The sequence below is a fragment of the Heterocephalus glaber genome, unplaced genomic scaffold (assembly GCF_053883595.1).
Source record: "Heterocephalus glaber isolate CG9 unplaced genomic scaffold, H.glaber_assembly_v1.0 deba00001532, whole genome shotgun sequence".
Classification (NCBI taxonomy): domain Eukaryota; kingdom Metazoa; phylum Chordata; class Mammalia; order Rodentia; family Bathyergidae; genus Heterocephalus; species Heterocephalus glaber.
In genome coordinates this window covers 8,111,412-8,131,658 of record NW_028258330.1, presented here as the reverse complement: position 1 = coordinate 8,131,658, position 20,247 = coordinate 8,111,412, and the positions used below count along the sequence as shown (strand labels likewise).

The following is a 20,247-nucleotide window of genomic DNA, read 5'->3' as shown; positions in this document are numbered from 1 at the left end:
TTGTGAAACTCAGCTGTATTAATTCTTACTACCCTATAAACTTTAACTCTAATTAAGGTCTATTTAGAGGTTTTAGCTAGAGGGATGCTTAAAAGAGTGTCTTTATTCCCACTTAGGCAGAAGAAAGGTTTTAAAGTGGAAAATGAGCAATTGATGATTACCTTGCCAACTATAATTAAGAAAATTCAACAACACTAATTGTACCAAATTCTGGAAGGAAAATCTGCTGAAGGCTGAGATTTGGCCTTTGTATAGCTCTAATATTGTAAGCTCGGTGTATCTTTTTAAAAAAAATCTACTTCTAATTCTTGGAATGATCTATACTCGCTCACCTATAGAATAGTATTTTTTTGCCCATGGACCCAAAGAAAAGAGATCTATGATTTTTTTTTTTTTCTTTCAGTTGAGGCAGGGTCTGGCTGTGTAGTTCTGGCTGGCCTTGAACACACTATGTAGTCCGGGAAGGCCTTGAACTCATGATTATCCTCCTGTCTCTGCCTTCTGAATGCTGAGATGACAGGCATGCACCACCATGCCTGGCAAAAGCTCTTTGGTTTCCCTCGCCCCATTTCTGGGATGTTGTTGTCAACTCCTTTACCCTCTCACTCCCTGCCCTTGAAAGCTGGCATGCCAAAGGGCCTCCCTTCTTTGTTGTCTGATTACTTCCTTTACTGCACATTTTGTTAGTGACAACTGCTTTTTTACAAATGCATTGGTAGATTTAGAAAAGCTTCAAGGGTGCGGATAAGGAATCCTTAGAGGCTACATTTCACAAACACCATGAAATGCAAGAATTATGGCTTTGGGGAAGTTTATGTCCTCAGGAATATAGGAGTTGCTTTGAGATGAGCCATATGTAGTTGAAAACTTATGTAACCATATGAAATGTCAGCATATACCACCTATGATAGGCCTACACAGGATCAGAGGAATAGTTGAGGCACTGTATGCTGAGACCTTTGAGAAAAAAAAAATCACACAGGATCTGATCTGTTGAAGAGGTAGAGAAAAGTAGAAGGTAACTAGAAGATGCTACTTAAGAATAAATATGCTATATGTTGGCCTGATGTATCAGTAGTACGTATAGGCTGTACAATGTATGTATAAATGTGCCTGTGAATGGAAAGCAGTGTCAAAAGACAAAATGATCACAAACTTAATTTCAAGACCAAATTGGTTTTTATTTGTGATTCTAAAATTTGAAAACACCTCATTCTTTAAATTGAAGGAAAGTTTCAAAGAGCTGAGCAGAAGGGGCTAGCTTTATAGACAGAAATGGCCTGAAAGAAGCAGAAATGGGAAGCAAAGTGGATTCATTGTTTCAAAATTAGTTTATGTATGGAATTAAAACAGAGATGATTCCCTTATTACACTAATCTAGGTTAACTGGAATCTCCTGTATTTTTTTTTCTACTGAAACATTTAAATGTTCAGTCTGTTTATAAGATACTTAGCACAAGATACTCTGTTCTGGTTTGGTTTGATCTGCTGTGCTCTAGTTTCTGAAGTTAGTTCAAATCAATGATTTTCCATACATTTTCTTTAATACTAGGAATAATTGCTCAAAAGTGATGGAAATAGATTTAGGACTAAGAATGCTAATTAGCTGCTTTCCACCATACACTTGATGTAAATCAACCCTGTGTTTCTATTTTCTTTTCTTTTTTAAAATTAATTTTATTGGTACATGTTAGGTATACAATATAATGACATTCATCATTGGAAATTTGCACCTTTACATAATCTCTTTTGGTTCTTATTTTTTCCCCTTCCTCTGCCCTCCCTTCAACCCCTACATTCCTCCCTACTTACAAAGCCTTTGTTTCCATTTTTTCATTTTCTTATATTAATTCCATTCTCTTCTTTCCTTTCCCTTCCCCCTCCCACTTCCCCTTCCCCTTTGCCCCTTTGCTTCCTATTTCACATTATCTATTATACGTTTTAGTCCTTATTTACACTTTCAGTTTCTCCCACTAGAGAAACTATTCAGTATTTACATATGTGTGTCCTATTTATTTCACTTAAGAGTATCTCCTCAATGTGCAACCATTTAACTATAAATGTCTCTAGTTTCTCATTTTTTGTGGCTGAGTAGTACTCCATTTTATAAAGAAAAATATATTTTCTTTATCCAGTCTCCAGTTGATGGGTAATTGGGCTGCTTCCAAGTTTTAGCTATTACAAACTGTGGTGCTATGAACATGGGTGCACATTATGTCACTGTGGTATGATTCTTTTCATTCTTAGGGGAAGATACGCAGCAGGGGAATAGCTGGGTCAAATGAGACTTCAGTCCCAGTTCTCTGAGGTATCTCCATACTGATTTCCACAGCGGTTGCACCAGTCTACACTCCCACCAGCAGTGGAGCAGGGTTCCTCTTTTCTCACAGCCCCGTCAGGATTTGTCATTGCTTGATTACATGATAGCAGCCATTCTTTCTGGGATGAGGTGGCATCTCAGCATTGTTTTCATTTGCATCTCTCGAATTGCCAGTGATGTTGAACATTTCTTCATATGTTTATTTGCCATTTCTACTTCTTTGTCTGAGAAATGTCTGTTTACTTCAGATGCCCATTTTTGAATTGGGTCTTTAAATTTGGGAGGTCTGATTTTTTTAAGTTCTTTATGTATTCTAGATTGTAGACCTATTTCCAAGGAATAGCAAGTGAAAAAAATTTTTTTTACTTAAATTCTTTTATTGGTACATTTTAGGTATACAGTACATTTACGTTTATCATTAGATGCTTGTACCTGTACATCATTTATCTTGGTTCTTATTTCTCCCCTGTTACCTATGAGCCCTTCACCCCCTCCACCTTTCCCTATTTGCATAGACTTTGTTTCCATTTTTTTCTTTTCTCATTCTTTTTCCTTTCCCTTCTTTCCTTTCCCCTTCCCCTCCCACTTCCCCTACCCTTTGGACCTTTTCTTCCTATTTCAAATTATCAATTATTCATTTTAATACTTATTTACACTTTTCAGTTTCTCACACTAGAGAAACTATTCGGTATTCACACATGTGTGTCCTATTTATTTCACTTAAGAGTATGGCCTCAATATGCATGCATTTAGCTATAAATGTCTCTAATTTCTCATTCTTTATGGCTGAGCAGTACTCCATTTTATAAAAGAACCACATCTTCTTTATCCAGTTTCCAGTTGATGGGGACCTGGGCTGTTTCCAAGATTTACCTATTACAAACTGTGCTGCTATGAACATGGGTGCACATGTATCACTGTGGTATGATTCTTTCAATTCTTTGGGGAAAATACCCAGCAGGGGAATAGCTGGGTCAAATGGAACTTCCAGTCCTAGTTCTTTGAGGTATCTCCATACTGATTTCTACAGTGGTTGCACCAATCTACACTCCCACCAGCAGTGGAGGAGGGTTCGTCTTTCCCCACAGCCCCACTAGCATTTGTTATTGGTTGATTTCTGGATAGCAGCCATTCTTTCTGGGGTGAGGTGGAATCTCAGTGTTGTTTTCATTTGCATCTCTCAAATGGCCAGTGATGTTGAACGTTTTTTCATATGTTTATTTGCCATTTCTACTTCTTTGTCTGAGAAATGTCTGTTCATTTCAGATGCCCATTTTTGGATTGCTTTAAATTTGGGAGGTCTGATTTTTTAAAGTTCTTTATAGGTTGGAGATAGTAGACCTTTGTCTGAGGGACTGCTGGTGAAAATTTTTTCCCACATTGTGGGTTCTATCTTGATACTCCTGGTGGTTTCTCTTGCTGTGCAGAAGCTTTTTAGTAAAAAGAGATCCCACTTGTTAATTGTTTGTGCTAGTTCACAGGCAACTGAGGTTTTGTTCATGAAATCTTTTCCTACCCCAATGGGTTCAAAATTCTACCTAACTTCTGTTCCAGCCAATTCAGCGTTTGTATTTTAATATTTAGACCTTTAATCCATTTTGATTTTAGTTTAGTGCATGGTGAAAAATATAGGTCTACTTTTAATCTTCGGCAGGTTGAAACCCAGTTTTTCCAGCACCATTTATTAAAGAGGCTATCTTTCCTCCAGTGACAGTGTTTGGCTCCTTTGTTGAAGATGAGGTGCCTGAGTGTGTCTGGAGTTGTTTCTGCATCTTCTAATCTGTTCCGCTGGTACTCAGGTCTGTTTCTTTGCCAGTACCATGCTGTTTTTATCACAGAGGCTTTGTGGTATAGTTTCAAGTTGGGGGTTGTAATACCCTCTGCCTTGTCTGTGTTACTTAGAATTGCTGTTGCTATTCTAGGTCTCTTCTTGTTCCAAACGAATTTTTGGATTGTTTTCTCAAGGTCCATGAAGTATGCTCCTGGAATTTCAATCGTGATTCCATTGAATCTATATAGCAGTTTTGGAAGTATGGCCATTTTCACTATGTTGATCCTTCTTACCAGGAGCAAGGGATGTCTTTCCATTTTCTGAGATCCTCTTCAATCTCTCTTTTCAGAGTGCTATAGTTTTCAGAGAAGAGGTCTTTGATTTCTTTCCTTAGGTTGATTTGTAGGTATTTCAGTTTTTTGGATGCTATTGTGAAAGGAATTTTTTTGTCCTATTTCTCCATCAGTGAGTCTGCTGTTCATGCAGTGGAAAGCTATTGGTTTTTGTGTATTGACCTTGTATCCAGCTACTTTACTGAATTTATTTGTTAAGTCTAGAAGACTTTTGGTGTACTTCTTGGAGTCTTCTATATAGGGTATAATATCATTGCAAATAATGACAATTTGACTTCTTCATTTTCTATCTTTATTCCTTTTATTTCTTTCTCTGTTCTAAATGCTGTGGCTAATGATTCAAAACTATATTGAACAGGAGTGGTGAGAGTGGACATCCTTGTTTTGTTCCTGATTTTCGTGTGAAGGATTTCAGTTTTTGACCATTTAGTATGATATTGGCTGTTGGTTTTTCATAAATAGATGGCTTTTGTCAGATTGAGGTAGAGACTATTCCAATTTTTTGTAGGGTTTTTATCATAAATGCATGTTAGATTTTGTCAAATGGTTTTTCTGCATCTATTGAGATAATCATATGGTTTTTGTCCTTGGCTCTATTGATATAGTGTATTATATTGATTGATTTGCATATGTTAAACCATCCCTGCATCCCTGGGATGAATCCGACTTGGTCAGGGCGTATCATTTTCTGTATTCTATTTACCAGTATCTTATTAAGGATTTTTGCATCTCTATTCATTATTGGATAGGCATATAGTTCTCTTTTTCGGTTGGGTGTTTCTCTACTTTGAGGATCAAGGTGATGCTTCTTCCCAGAAGTCAATTCAGGAATATTGTTTCCCTTTCAATTTCATTGAAGAGTTTAAAGTGTAGTGGCAGTAGTTCCTCTCTAAATGTCTTGTAGAATTCAGTATTGAAGCCATCACACCTGGGCTTTTCTTAGTTGTTAAGTTTTTAATTACATTTTCAATTTCGTTGATATTGGATTGTTTAAAATTTTTAGGTCTTCTTCGTTCAACTTTGGTAATTCATACGTATCTAGAAATCTGCCCATTTCTTCTGTGTTTTCCATCTTATTGGCATATAGGTTCTTGAAATAGGTATTTGATGATCCTCTGGATTTCTGGCGTGTCCATTGTAATTTCACCCTTTTCATTCCTAATTGCATGGAATTGGGCCTTTTCTTTCCTTTTTTTGATAAGGTTGGCTAAGGGTTTGTCAATTCTGTTTATGCTTTCAAAGAACTAACTCTTGGCTTCATGGATTTTTTTGTATCATTCTCTTCAACTCCATTGCATTGATTTCTGCTCTGATCTTTATAATTTCCTCCCTTGTATGAGGTTTGGGTTTGTCTTGCTCTTCTTTTTCTAGAAGCTTGAGGTTCAGCATCAGGTTGTTTAATTGGGCTCACTCTGTTTTGCTAACATGAGTATTCAGTGCTATGAATTTCCCTCATAAAACTGCTTTCATTATGTCCCATAGATTCTGATATGTTGTATTTTTATTGTCATTTAATTGTAGGAACTGTCTGATTTCTCCTTTAATTTCCTCTGTGATCCTTTGGTTATTCAGAAGTGTGCTGTTCAGTTTCCATGTGTTTATGAAATTCCTGTCATTTCTTTTGCTATTGATCTCCAATTTCATTGCACTATGGTCTGATAATATACAGGGGATAACTTCAATTCCTTTGTGCTTACTTAAACATGTTCTATGAGCAAGTATGAAGTCTATTTTGGAGAATGACCTGTGTGCAGCTGAAAAGAATGTGTATTCTGATTTTTGGGGGTGGAACACTATGTAAACATCTGTTAAGTTCATTTGTTCAAGAGTTGGATTGAGTTCTAGTATTTCATTGCTTATTTTTTGTCTAGTTGATCTATCTATTTGTCACAGTGGGGTATTGTGGTCCCCCACTACTATTGTATTAGTCCTTATATGATTTTTCATGTCTGTTAGTGTTTCTTTTATATAGCTTGGTGCACTAGTGTTTGGTGCATATATATTAATGATTGTCATCCCTTCCTCTTGGATTGTTCCCTTTACAAGGATGTAGTGTCCTTCTTTGTCTCTCTTAATCAGTGTTGGCTTGAAATCCACTTGATCTGTAAAGAGGATAGCTACTCTTGCTTTTTTGGGGGTTCCTTTCACATGATGTATTGTTTTCCACCCTTTAACTTTCAGTCTATGAGTTTCATTCTGAATTAATTGTGTTTCTTGTATGCAGCATATTGTTGGATCTTGCATCTTAACCTCTTCTGCCAGTCTATTTCTTTTGATTGGTGAATTGAGACTGTTAACATTGATGGTTATAACTGATAAGTATCAACTTATCATTGTGATGACTCTTTCTTTTTGTTGGATTCTCCCCCTTTGCATTTAATTTCTTGTCATTCCTGTGTATTCATTCTTCTGGGCTTCCTGAGGTTGTGGTCCTCATTGTCTTTTCCTAGGATATCGTCTAAAATTTTTTGGAGTGCTGGTTTGGTATTCATGACCATAAGGTCCTCTTCATCATAAACTATCTTATTTTCCATCAATTTTGAAAGATAGTTTTACAGGGTACATCAATCTGGGTTGGAGGCTGTTTTCCTTTAGGGTTTGAAATACATCACTCCAAGATCTTCTTGCCTTGAGAGTTTGAGTTGAGAAATCTGCTGTGATTCTGATGAGCTTTCTTTTCTTTGTGATTTTTTTTCTTTTCTCTAACTGCTTGTATAATTTTGTTCTTCTGTTGGGTTTCTGGAATCTTAACAATTATATGCCTATGTGTAGATTTTTTTGATCAAGGCTATTTGGAGTCCTATATGCCTCATTTATTTGTATATCAAGTTCTTTTCCCCTCCTTGGGAAGTTTTCTACCATCACTTCTGTGAACAGTTTTTTTTTTTTTTATGTCATCTGCACTCTCTCCTGTTTCTTCATTGACGCTGATCAGTCTTATGTTATTCTTCTTTGCATTATCTAGGAGCTTCTGGATTGATTTCTCATGGTCCCTGACTATTTTCAAGAAATTTTTCTTTTCCTAGTCACTATTTGCAATCTTATTTGTTATATCTGAAATTCTGTCCTCACATTGGTTCATTCTGCTGCATAAAGTTTCAATGGAGTTTTTAATCTCCTGGAAATCTCTTTGCCTCTGTTTTATGGATTCCATTTGTTTCCTATGTTGGGATTCCATCATGTTTCCTCAGTTCCTCTATTTTTTATCTGTGTCCTCTCTAGATTTATTAATCATGTCTTGCACTATGGGCACAATTTCTGCTGTTATCTGAGAAATTATTTCTGCTTCCATTTTTTCCAGATCCTGTTTTGTTGCCAGTTCAGGGAGTCCAGGTGGTTGAGAATTAGATTGTTCCATCTCGTTTCCCTTTGGGGTTGCTTTAGGTGATCTGGAAGTCTGGTTTTGAGACTTATTTACATGTCTTCTCATTTCTTTGGGGGGAAGCGGTGCTGCTGGCCCCAGTGTGGCTCACCTCCTTGGTGCTGGAGACATCTCTCCCCCTTGGGATTGGGGGCAGTGGTATGGTGCCCGGAAGCCTCTTCCTCAGCAACAGGGGCTGGGGGTGGGGGGCTCTGCTCCTCAGTACTGGGGCTCTCTATTTTCTTTTCCTATGAGACAGTGTTTCACTAAGTCACTAAGTTGCTGAGGCTTGGCTTGAATTTGTAATCTGCCAGCCTTAGCTCCCCAGAGTGATGGGATTATAGGTATGTACTACCCCAACCAGCTTCCTCTTGCATCTATGATGGTCTTGTTTGATGTGAGTTGTCTTTCTCAAAGATGATGGTCACTTTTGTTTTATATTCAAGCAACCAGCCCAATCCATGGAAATGATGTTTGTACAAAGTGTTTTTCATCTACCTTGTTCATTTATTGCAAGAACAAAAGATACAAATCTAATTGCTCATCATTGACCTATTTATGAGCCATATAAATGTGGCATATGCACATTTACTGACAGATAAAATTTTAATAATGAAGTCTCTCTTGCAGAAGAAGACAATGGGCAAAATATGTGCACTGATGAGGCTGAAAGGGGTGTTCAAAGTTTGGTTCAGGAAAGTCATTCATGTCCTTGGGGGGTCAAAGAAATAGATCTGTCTTCCAGAGACTAAAAGCATGGAAGAAACCCATGCATGAGAGACAGAAATGGAATTGATAGGTGCTCCTTGGGAGCTAGGACTGCAATGCCTATTAAGGTAGATCAAGATTATAGGATTGGCTGGGGATTTTAGCTCAGTGGTGCTGCTCCCTGCCTCTCAAGTGCAAGGTCCTGAGTTTGATCCCCAGTATCAAAAATAAAAAATAAAAAAGATTATATGAGATGCTTTTGTGGCCTAATCCTTCACCTTTGTGCTTTATCATTGACATAATAGTGACTGAGTTCCCCACTTCTTCCTGTGCATTTCTTTACCTAAGGCTTTCTCTGACCATTTCAGTCTGCTTGGAGCTAGCATAGCAGTTCAGAAAGACTATACAATGATTGGTTCTCCCTCCTTACTGCCTCCTCCCACTGCGGCATCCTTGAGCAAATGCATACACATGCCTCAGTTTTTTCCCTCTTCCAGTGAAATAACATTTGATCTTAGAAATAGCAATTTGCAGTTAGACTGCTATTATCTATAATATTAACTTTTGCAAACATATCCTGCATCATTTGACTGACCTTCCTTTTCACATTCCCTCTCTGGTGTGGTCTAGGATTATCTCCCCCCAAATTTATGTGCTCCTCAATCTTTGAAATTCTACCTTAGGGGAATCCAAACTAAGATAGAAATATGTGCATAAAGTTGACAGCCAAAAATTGAAAAATATAACAAAACTAAAAAAAATCAGAAAAAGGAGAGTTAAGATCTAGACAAATGAAAATAATAATTTTCTTTTCTTTAAATTTCTAAAAAAAAGTTCAAGAGACATTGTTTAGTGATTTTCTGAGCTAGTACTTTCTGAAAGAAAGAGAAACATGGTGGACATTTTTTTGCAAAGTGGCTTATGAAAACTGTAATGCTTTAAATCAAACCACATTATTAACTGTGATAATGGAAATCACGTCACTAAGAGACCTATTGCCTGTTTCTTGGTGATTTCCTATTATTCAACAGTAGTTCTTTTTGGATTTAGGTGGTCTTTTCCAAAGAGCACTTGTGTTATGTGACGAAATAATGAAAAAGCGGCTGAAACACAATATGCATTTTTAATCTAGTAATAAAGAAAGTGATATGGCTGAATAATGCCCAGCCAGATTAGCTTTGACACTGTATTTGCTTTATGTCCAACTTTATCTAGTAATGCATTATTCACTGGTACTATACACAGTGCTTTATTAAGTCTTAATCAAATGCATTTTATCATAAGTGTCAATTCAGTGTTTTACCATTGTATTTATATGTTTTTAAATACCGAGCTCTTTGTAAAAGAATGATAAATGCTGAGGCTGGAAAAGAATATCATATTTGTGGGGTTTGGGAATGAAGTCATTGTGTAGGTACAGGGTGCTTTTACACACACACTAAAATTATCTAAAAAGGATTATATTACTCTTTTTATTCCTTCTAATAAACTGAAATATAGAAAATATTCACTTAATATTTTTCTTCGCCAATGTGAAAATCAAGCAGGTATGTTTTGATTATCCATGGGAGGTATTTAATTAATTTGTAAAGCACATGGTTATACATTATAATTTTTGATGATAAAATGTTATTTAATAGATATAAGACTAAGAGCTCAAATGCTGTATATTAAATATAAAGATTTATGTACAAATTGATAGGGAATTGCAAGCAATTACACATTTTTAAGTCTAATTAATTAATAATGAGCTGTATATTTTGTAAATACCAACTGGCCTTGGAAAGCTTATTAGTTTTCCTCAATTTCCTAGGAAAGAAATGCTGATGAATTACACTATTAAGTTAAGGTCATAAGCTTATTCTGATAATATGACAAGTCTTTAATTGAAAAAATATTGCCACAAGTTGCTTGATAATCTGGTTCTTTTATTAAGGAAGCAGTTGTGGATTATAGAAGATTTTGTACTTAAAGAAAAACTGTAACTATTATAATGCTTTGGTATATAATATTAATTTGGAGGAATCTATTCCATAAGGAAATGTATCTTTAAGACTAGCACAACACATAGTTTTAGATTAAAAATATCACCATATTAAAATAAATGAAAGGCTTTAAGTGAGCATAATTACTTGTTGGACTGCTTTCTGACTCAGTATTAAGTGAAGCAGTAGTGCTTACAGCTTTAGATTATATGAGCTGTAATGACATTAACTTCTGAGTAAATATCACTAGTTAGGTTGAGATTGAAGCAAAGAAGTAATACTTAAGTGATTAAATATATAATTAGTGCTTACATGTGAAATAGTAACTATAAATTAGGAGCTTCTTTTATATAATATACCATATTCCATCCTGCCATATAAATAGCACTCAAATAATTATAAAAACAGAACCAAAATAAAACTCCACTAATCTCCCTAAATAATCTCATCACAAAAGATTATTGATTTTATTTAATAAAGCGATGGCTTGTGAAAATTTATCTCACATATATCTGAACATCTTAATAGAAGATTCTATAGGCTTCTCTACAGATTGGATTTAGTGGCTCTCTGACTGGTTTTCAGTCATACTTTCTGAGCTATTCATAACTGTAGGCCTGGGACTTTTGCTTGTCTTTTTTAGAAGCCTTCCACATTTCTTTTATTGTTTCTTTTTACTTTATTTTTGTTTTTCTCTCTGGTTAATTATTTTCACTTTCTCATTGTAATGGATTTTCTTGCTTGTTTGGTTTTCCCTTCCATTATTTTATTTCTTTGGTCTATTTTTGGCAAGACAACCACACAACTTATAGTAAGAATTGTGTATGAGTCACTTTCCCCTCACAATACCTGAACCCACAATTTAAAGGAGGAGAGAATTACCTTGGCGCACAGTTTTTAGAGGATTCAGTCCATAGTCAGCTGGCTCCAAGGCAGGAAGGGCATGGTGTAAGGGTGTAGAGGAGGAAAGCTGCTCATCCTATGGTAGCCAGGAACCTCTGAGAGAGAAAAGGGAGGAGTCAGGGAGGGAGATACACCCTTCTAGGTCATGATTAAATTGTAAATTATTACATAAAACAAAAGTCAGGATAAAGTCCTTCCATTGTAGTTTTTACTCTTGTTATATAACTTTATATATATATAATAGTATGTGTATTTAAAAATAGTTTTTCTTTGTCTCTTAGGGCAAAACAAAATTAAAATTATCAAACATTACTAAGTTGTCATTTTAAAATATTAAGCATGGTCTTGTGTTAGGTTATTGAAACTGACATTTGTGGAATTAACATAGGACATTGTGTGTGGTTCTGATGATTGATCTGTAACAGGGAAGACATGGGCTTGGAGGGAGAGATGAGAGCCAAGTTCTAGCTCTTTTTCTGAGTTTGAGTGTGGCCCTGAGCAAGACAATAAAGTCTTTGGATCTGTTTCTTCATCTGTAAAATGGGGCCATCGATGTCAATCACTGCTATCATTTCAGTCTAGTTGCCAATGAACTAGTAAATAATGTTTCTTGAGTCAGCCTTTTTTATTTAACATTTGCTTGTTATGCTTTTAAACAGAAATTGCTGGCCTCTTTTTGAAAGTTTCTTTTGTTTTTTGTGTTCACATAGCATCTTGCTGTTTGTATATGTGTGTGCCTAAGAAAGAGAAACATTAAAATACATTTAGAAAACATTCAGAATTATGAAACTATAAAAAAGATTGACTAAAAAGTATTCGGTTATCACTAAAATCTTCAACTGATATATCAATAGGTCTGGGATTAACTATCAAAGTATTTCCTACTACCAGGCTAACAAACTTGTGAAGAACTCTCCTTGGGTGAATATTAAGGAATGAAACTGTAAATCTAAATACAATTAAAGTTCTGAAAAATGAAATGGCAATGTGTCACTCATAATGAAGTGTGCCAGAAGCAGCAACTTGCAGATAGATCTCCATCTCCCTGTGTGCTGGAAGTCTGATTTGATTTCCAGCTTTCAGCCCCTCCTCAAACCACAATCACCAGTCCCTCTGCAGCATGGTATAGATCCTGACAAGAAGTAGGGAACATGGTTACATTCTCTTTCAAATGGGCTTTGTACATAGTTCATAAATGACCAATAGGAATTTATTGTTCAGTCTTAGTTTTTCCTTCAAATCCTATAATTATTTTAAAGTATTAACCATAAATTTCTTACTAATTCTGTAAAGGATTCATTTGTTTTTGAGAGTCTCAGTTGTATGCCAAAAATCACTTTTGATACTTGACTTGGGGATTGTAGACCAAACTATGTATCAAAATGGAAAAATAATATACAAAATTTGGTTTTGGAGCTGTCCAATGTGTAGTATCCTGAATTGTCATATTTTTCCTGTATGTCATGAAGCATATATAATAATAGGAAAAGAAGAGTGTCTCCATACAACATGTAATGCTTATACTAGCATCTGTCAATGATTTTGTGAGAATACTGCCAAAATATAATTTATCTTGGCATTTAGTTCCGTTTTGCTTTTGTGAGTGTTTCTTCTCTTAACATAGCATAACAAATGTCTTTCAGGTTTGAAAAAAAATCAATCATTTCTAAAAGGCCTCAATAGTTGTTAGGGCAGATTAATGCAAGGTGCTGTAAGAATAATGTCCAAATAAAATCTCATAATTGAACATTACAATTCACAGAGGGATAACATTAAATTGATTTCAGTAACTTTTGGGGAACCTGGAGGGAAATTGACTCATGCAACAAAAAAGTGATATATACAAGGCCATATTTTCTTGAAGTTCATTCTGGTACTTTAGTGATACTATTTTCAGTGAAATGGTCAAGCTGCCGTAAAAAGTTAGAACAAGACCAAAATTGTTTACGTTTGATTTCCATCTACAAATATATAGCTAGTTTGTAGTAATCGTCACTGATACATAATGTTGGTGTTATGGTTTAAATTTAGATTATCCTCTCAAAATCCCATTAGTTCAAAGGTGAGTCTTTTAGAATGTGATTGGATGTGGGGGTGCTGTACTCAGCAGTGGACTTCAGAGCTAAATGTGCTGGTAGGATGTGGGGCCTCTTAGGGAACATGACCTGCTAGGGCATCTTCCTTTGCTTGCTGCTTCCTGGCTATCACAGAATAAGCAGTGCTCCTCCACCCAGGCCTTTCCACCATGCCTTTTCTGCCTTGGAGCCAGCCAACTATGAGCTGAATCCTCTAAAAAGCAGAACCAAAATAAACCTCTCTTCATTTAATTTGGGAATGTTGAGTATTTATTTTGTCCCTGTGACAGGAAAGTGACTAAGACACTTGGGAATGAACCTGTCAGTACCTTTGATGTCTTTAGGAGAATGTGAGTTGTGAAAATTTGAACATTACCTTTTGGGCATTAGAATTTGGCAAGTTCATAAATATCTTTACGTTAGTAGCTATGACAGATTTATTTTCTGTTAGGTCTTAAGAAAGTTAAGTTGACTGAGAGTACACCATGAAAGGGTCTACTTTTACTTTAACTGGATTTTTATCCTCGAAGTCTATGTATACATCTCTGAACTAGAACAGGTTTTAATATGTGACATTGAAGATTCCAATTTAGTACTGGGTGGAAAAGTTGTTGACTAGAGGAAAATATGTTATGTATATTGAAATAGTTATGTATATGACACTGAATGTGTCTTTTTTTGGTACCGGGGATCGAACACAGTACCTTGTGCTTGTGAGGCAGGTGGCAGAACCACTGAGCTAAATCCCTGGTCCCTGAATGTGTCTTTTTAAGATTTATATGTTGAAATTGTAATCCACAATATGAGAGCATTTGGAGTTGGAGCCTTTGGGAAGTATTAGATTTGAAGGGACATAGTGGCATCTGATGGTTAAGCCTAATTGTCAACTTGATTGGCTTATGAGGGGATTAGTGAAACACACTTCTGGGTATATACTGGTGGGTCCTGGAGGTTTGACCTTGGGGTCTACATCTAGTCCTTGACCCCTTCTCTTAATGTTCCCCTGCTCTACTTCTCCACTGCCATGAATTAAGCAGCTTTGCTCTACCATGCCCTTCTGCCAACAAATCATGGACTGAAATTTCTGATACCATGAGCCACCTAAACTATTTCCTCATGTAAGTTGTGGGTGTCAGGTATTTGGTCCCTTCAACAGGATGAGGGCTCCATTATGGCATTGTTACCTCTGTAGGAATAGGAAAAGGAGATAGAGTGAGAGGAGGGCAGAGATTTCTCTCCTACAGACATCTACCAAGGAATGACAATGCAAGCAGACAATGAGAAGGTGATTGTGCAAAAGTCAGCAGGACAACCCTCACCGCAGCCAGAATCTGATGGCAGCTTGATTGTGGACTTCTGACCTCCAGAACTGTCAGATCTAAATGTCTATTTTTAAAGCCATCCAGTCCATGCTATTTTTCTAAAGAAGTCCAAGGAGACTAATACGTACACTGCTATTTATTAGTGTCCTAGGAGTCACCAGCATTCTTTGTAGAATTCAAAGCTTCATCTTAGCATTAAGATACGCTAGAAACAGGATAGAAATTCCTGTATTATGGTATTAAACACTGCACACAGGCCAAATAGCAATCGGGCAACCTAGACACCACCCAAGCATAAAGCTATCATTGTCTGCAGTCTGTCATCCACCAGACAGCTTTCCAAGAGTTCATTTGAAGAAGTGAGGAGTAGATTGTTTCTGTATTGTGTGTGTGCGTGTGTGTGTGTGCATGCACCTTTGTAGCCAGATAAGTATTAGAAATATTAAAAACCAAAGCCTTCCAAAGGGCTGATTTGCCTACAGCCTTCTGTAGATCAGAGCCCTATGAAAGCAAATGCTGACTCATTACCTGGGATGGTGTGGATTCAAGAATTAGAGCTGACATATCTGTTCCCACTTAAAATATAGAAAGGAAGCCATGTAATGAGAACTGACATTCCTTTAGGCCTCTAACAATGTTGTTTGATTACATATTTGAAGGAAAAGAAAAAGAGCTGCTAAAACAGATTCTCCATAGGTGAACAGGGGAAAAATGTAACCTATTACCTTGCTTTTCCCATAACCAATTTTTCTTTTTCCTTTAAAATGTTAGAGTTTGATGTCTGAGATATTATTACTTTTTACCATTGTAAATGAACTGATAGAAAGAACATATTGTCTAATAGTAATCTTTCACCTGTGCATGCAAGTATTAAAAGTTGATAAAAGTGATTGAATTAAAAAGTGCACAAAGTTCTGAAAGAGATAGTGAAATGGATGTATCTAATTTTTTGTGCTCTTTTCCATCACCTTATGCGGTGTGTATGCATGGTGACTGAGACCTTTCCATTCCCATTTCAGAAATGAGGTATTTTTCCTATTGAAAGAATTTCATCACTTTTATGAATCTAGACAGTAATCTTACAAAGTTTAGACTAATTAATTTGCAGATCCTTCTATTTTTGATTTATCTGAATCCATGGAGGTCAAAATGCTATTATAGAATGCAAGGTCACTTTCCTCACCCTTTTTAATGTACAGTGGTATAAAAATAATAGTTTATCTGATTATTGCTTATTGGATTGGCTAGCAGGGACAACCCAGGTGCTTGTGGAAAATAAATAAATAAATAAATAAATAAATAAATAAAATATTCTGGAGTAATTGATGGCAATGAAATATACTGCTTTTCAATAAAATTTAAGATTTAGTGTTTGGGAGGTATTTACACAGCACCAGCAAGAAATACCCAACTCTGCAGATTTTTATGCATAAGGTTACACTTTCTCCTGTCATTTATATTTTAAGTATATTTCAGAAAATGAATGATTGATTCAATTCTAGCTTTGAGTGGAGTAATTTATAACCTTCTAATATATAGATTTTCTTGATTTATTCAACATTTTCTTAAGATATTATTTAATATGATTTTTGTAGTCTTTGCTTTTTTCCCTGATAAAATTACTTTATTCATTTACTCATTTGTTTTCTCATTCAAGTAATATATGTTTATTAAATGCTGGCTCTGCTAGGATGTTTCCCTGTAAATAACAAAATTTCCACTAAAAACGACCAGAAAACAATGTTCACAAACAAACACAAAGCTCCAAATCATAAAAAAATTATAAACAAAATCAAAAGTTAAGCCACAAAGAACCAGAAAGTATTTGCAAAGTATGAATAGGTGTTTATAGCCAGAATTTATAAAGAAAAAACTAGAAGTCAATAAAAAGACAATTTAAAAAAATACACAAAGAACAGAAATAGAAAAGTAATGAAAGGGAAAAACAAACCTTTATTACATGATGTATGCATGTTTGGAAAAAAGGGGAAAAAACCCCTAACAGCTCACAAATGTATGATAAATTTTCAATCTCATTAAGCAGAGAAAGGCAAAACCAGGGCAAAAAAACTAACTACAAATTAATAGCAAAGATTTAAAAAGGAGACCCTTTCATAATATTTGGAAGACTTTCATTAGTCAAACATTTTAGAGTATAATTTGATAATGTCTAATAAATTGGAAGATACACCAATCTTCATTATTGCATTTCCTGTCACAGATACCTTCTCTAGTGTCCTACTATAATTTTGCAACTTTCAACATAGTCATGAAAGCAAATTTTAATAGAATAGAATAGAGAAATTTAGAAAGTATCCAAGTGTGCCACATAGAGTAAGAATATCATTGTTTTGTAAAATTTTCTTTCAGAAATATGTATATTTGAACATCTATTATTTTAAAATATATTATCTCTGAGGATTATAATCAAACATATTTTTAAAATACTACAAACTCTATGTCTATAAGAAGAAAATTTTTTATTCATAATAGCAGGAATTGGAAGTAATCCAAATGTGGCAGCAGAAAGAATAGACAAGGCAGAGAATCTCTATACTGCGAACACACAGTACAAATAAATGATCTAGAGTAGTGGTGGTGAGCCTCTGGCAACCATGCTGTAGCCAGCTGTTTGTTATCACTGAAAGCTCTCAAAGGTCCACCATCACTGATCTAGAGTTACCTGGATTCACATAAATGTATCTCAATGGCATAATCACAAGTTTATCCCCCCCAAAAAGTTCGGAAAGCTATTTATCTTATACCTTTATAAAAATTTCTACAAAACATTGTATTTTAGTTAAGCATAAACACATGTATTATATATAATGCAGTGAAGGACAGTAAAGGAATTGAGAAAGTGTTCACAAAATCCTTCAATGTTTTGTTTTGGGAAAAATAAAGAGGATCCATTTTCTCACATATAAAGAAGTCCAGGGGCTTGTCCAAGATATGATTTCCTTTTTTCTCTCCATTCTGCTAGTCCCAATATCTTTTTTCTTCACCATTGCATTTTGGTTCCTGAGGACCCAGATATCACATGTAGACTTTCCCAAGTCCAGTGATAGAAAAAGAAGGATTTCTTCCATGTTTGAGCTTTTTTTTTTTTTATGTTTGAGTTTTTAGAAGAGTGATGTTGTCCTAGGTGCTCCCTAGCAGATTGGTCAGAGCTGGATTACATGTCTGTTCTTATACCAGACACCGACAAGGACAGTGAAACCAACACAATTGATTGATCTACGTCTCATGGAAGAAGGCGAGAACATTGTAACAATTGTAACATTGTAACAAGAATTAAAGCTATTTTAGTAAGAGGACAAAATATTGCTGGGCCCTTTATATTGGCTACATGTATCTATCAATGCCTTGGGGATACAGGAGTAAACACATCAGCCTCCTGAGGGAATTCTAGTGGAGTTTAAATTCTAATGAGGAAGACTGATAACAAAAGACAAATGAAATTTACCATAGATACAGGTAAATCTCTGAAGAAAACATCAGGTTTTATAAGAGCAATTGCAACAACCTGAAAGGTGACACTTCCTCAGATAATATCAGGGTAATATTTGAGCTAAGACCTGAATTACCCAAAGAAACCAGCCCTGACCAGATCTGAAGAATGAGAATCCAGCAAGAGGGTAAAATATTCTAGTGCGAGAATGAGCTTGTTGTGTTGGAACAAAAGAAGTGAGGCAGAGTGTCTTTTGTTCCTGCAGAAGAGGAGGGAAGAGTGTGGTAGGACAAAGTCTGAGAGCTCTGCAGGATCCAGATGAGTCCCACATGGCCTGCCAAGACTTAGCGTAGTATAAAGAGGGAAAAATAAAGCCACAAGAGAGTTATAAACAAGATTGTGACTTGATCTAATTTATGGTTCTAAAAGATAACTATTGCAGAAGCCCAACAAAGCAAAGCTGGGGATAAATGGACTTGCTCATGTCAAAACAGTGGAGAGAAAGTAAAGTGTTAATGAAGGCAATGTAAAGAAGCAAAGACAAGCCCAGAGTAGAGGTTATAATCAAGTAATAATAAACTGGCTCTTGAGTCTAGAATTGAAATGCTCACCTAGAGAGGGAGGCCATCACCCTGTGAGGAGATCCTTCCAAAAAAGGCATAGCATTCTAGTAGGACAAATTTTTTGCATTTCCAAATTCCATTAAAGGCACATTTATGCCTCAGTGTACACTCATGGGTTTTAGAAGCATCTCTACTCCTGGTTCACACTCCAGCGTTCCAGGTTGTGTTTCCAGGACTGAAATGGGAAGGTCTTTAATTTTCACTTTGTTAGGGTGATCTTGAAGAAGCAGAAACAAATTATGGATAGAACCACTGAAGATTTTGAAATGATAGAAAGGAGAGTGCTGTAAAGAGATTACAAAACAATTGGTTTGAATAAGTACATGTTTATGAGTTCAGTACTGATTGGAATGGCTTGTGCTCTTCCACATTTCCCTGGAGGTTAACTAAGGTTGCACAATGAAAAGCCTGTGAACCATATTTGAATCCGGGACTTTCTGTGTACAAAGCCACAAACTCACTTTTAAAAGCATGCAACTGGACAGGGGATTTAGCTCAGTGGTTCTGCCGCCTGCCTAGCAGGCGCAAGGTCTCAAGTTTGAACCCCGGTACAAAAAAAAAAAAAAAAGCATGCAACTATCTTACAAACACAACTCATAATGTTAACTCTTACTGAGTCAAGCAATTGGAATTAGCTTTTGCTTTTCTTTTCCAAATTTGGATTTTATTCCTTAAGCCTAGTGGCATCTACTTTAAAATAGAGGTTTCATGTATGTTATTATGCAAACTTTAATATTTTTTAAAAGCTTCAACAAGAAAAGTATTAGTTTCTCCATAAATGTTCATTCTCTAAATATATAGTGAATGCATATTTAGTATAATGGGACAAGAGCAATGTGAAATGGGGTGTCTACACCATTCCAGGGTAGTTTCATTATAAGAGTAAGAAGAAATATATCCTATTCTGCTTTCCAGGCACACCATCACATTGAATCCAGGAGAACCCTCAGAAGGAATTATGAAGGGTGGAGTTCAGCAAGCCACCTCCTCAGGGCCAGGCTAAACACCTCCCCTTTTAAATCTCCTCCAAGCCTAAAGCAGCCTTACAGCTGCAGCTATCATGCCAGATTTGATTCTTGAGTTTCTTGAGTGAGGTTGTTTTATTTCTTGCCATTTGCATTTCCAGCACAAGGCACACACCAGATGTATGTTAAATGCACATTAAATATCTCTGCAACTAAATTTTGTTCCATTTAAGGTGACTGGATATTAGTATAGCAACAACATTGAACATATTACCAGTGGTAAAATTTACATGAAACACATATTTTAGAAAATATATATGCATTAAATAAGACATACTACATAATATACATATTATGTACCAAGTTGCACATGATTTACATATATAATATATAATATTATATTATCTCAT

At 35.7% G+C, this 20,247-nt stretch overlaps 1 protein-coding gene across 11 annotated transcripts in view; it reads left to right on the top strand.

Annotated features, from left to right (window-relative positions):
• The window catches only part of Macrod2 (mono-ADP ribosylhydrolase 2), a 2,157,923-nt gene that overhangs the window by 1,126,549 nt on the left and 1,011,127 nt on the right, over nt 1-20,247 (top strand). The window lies entirely within an intron of this gene.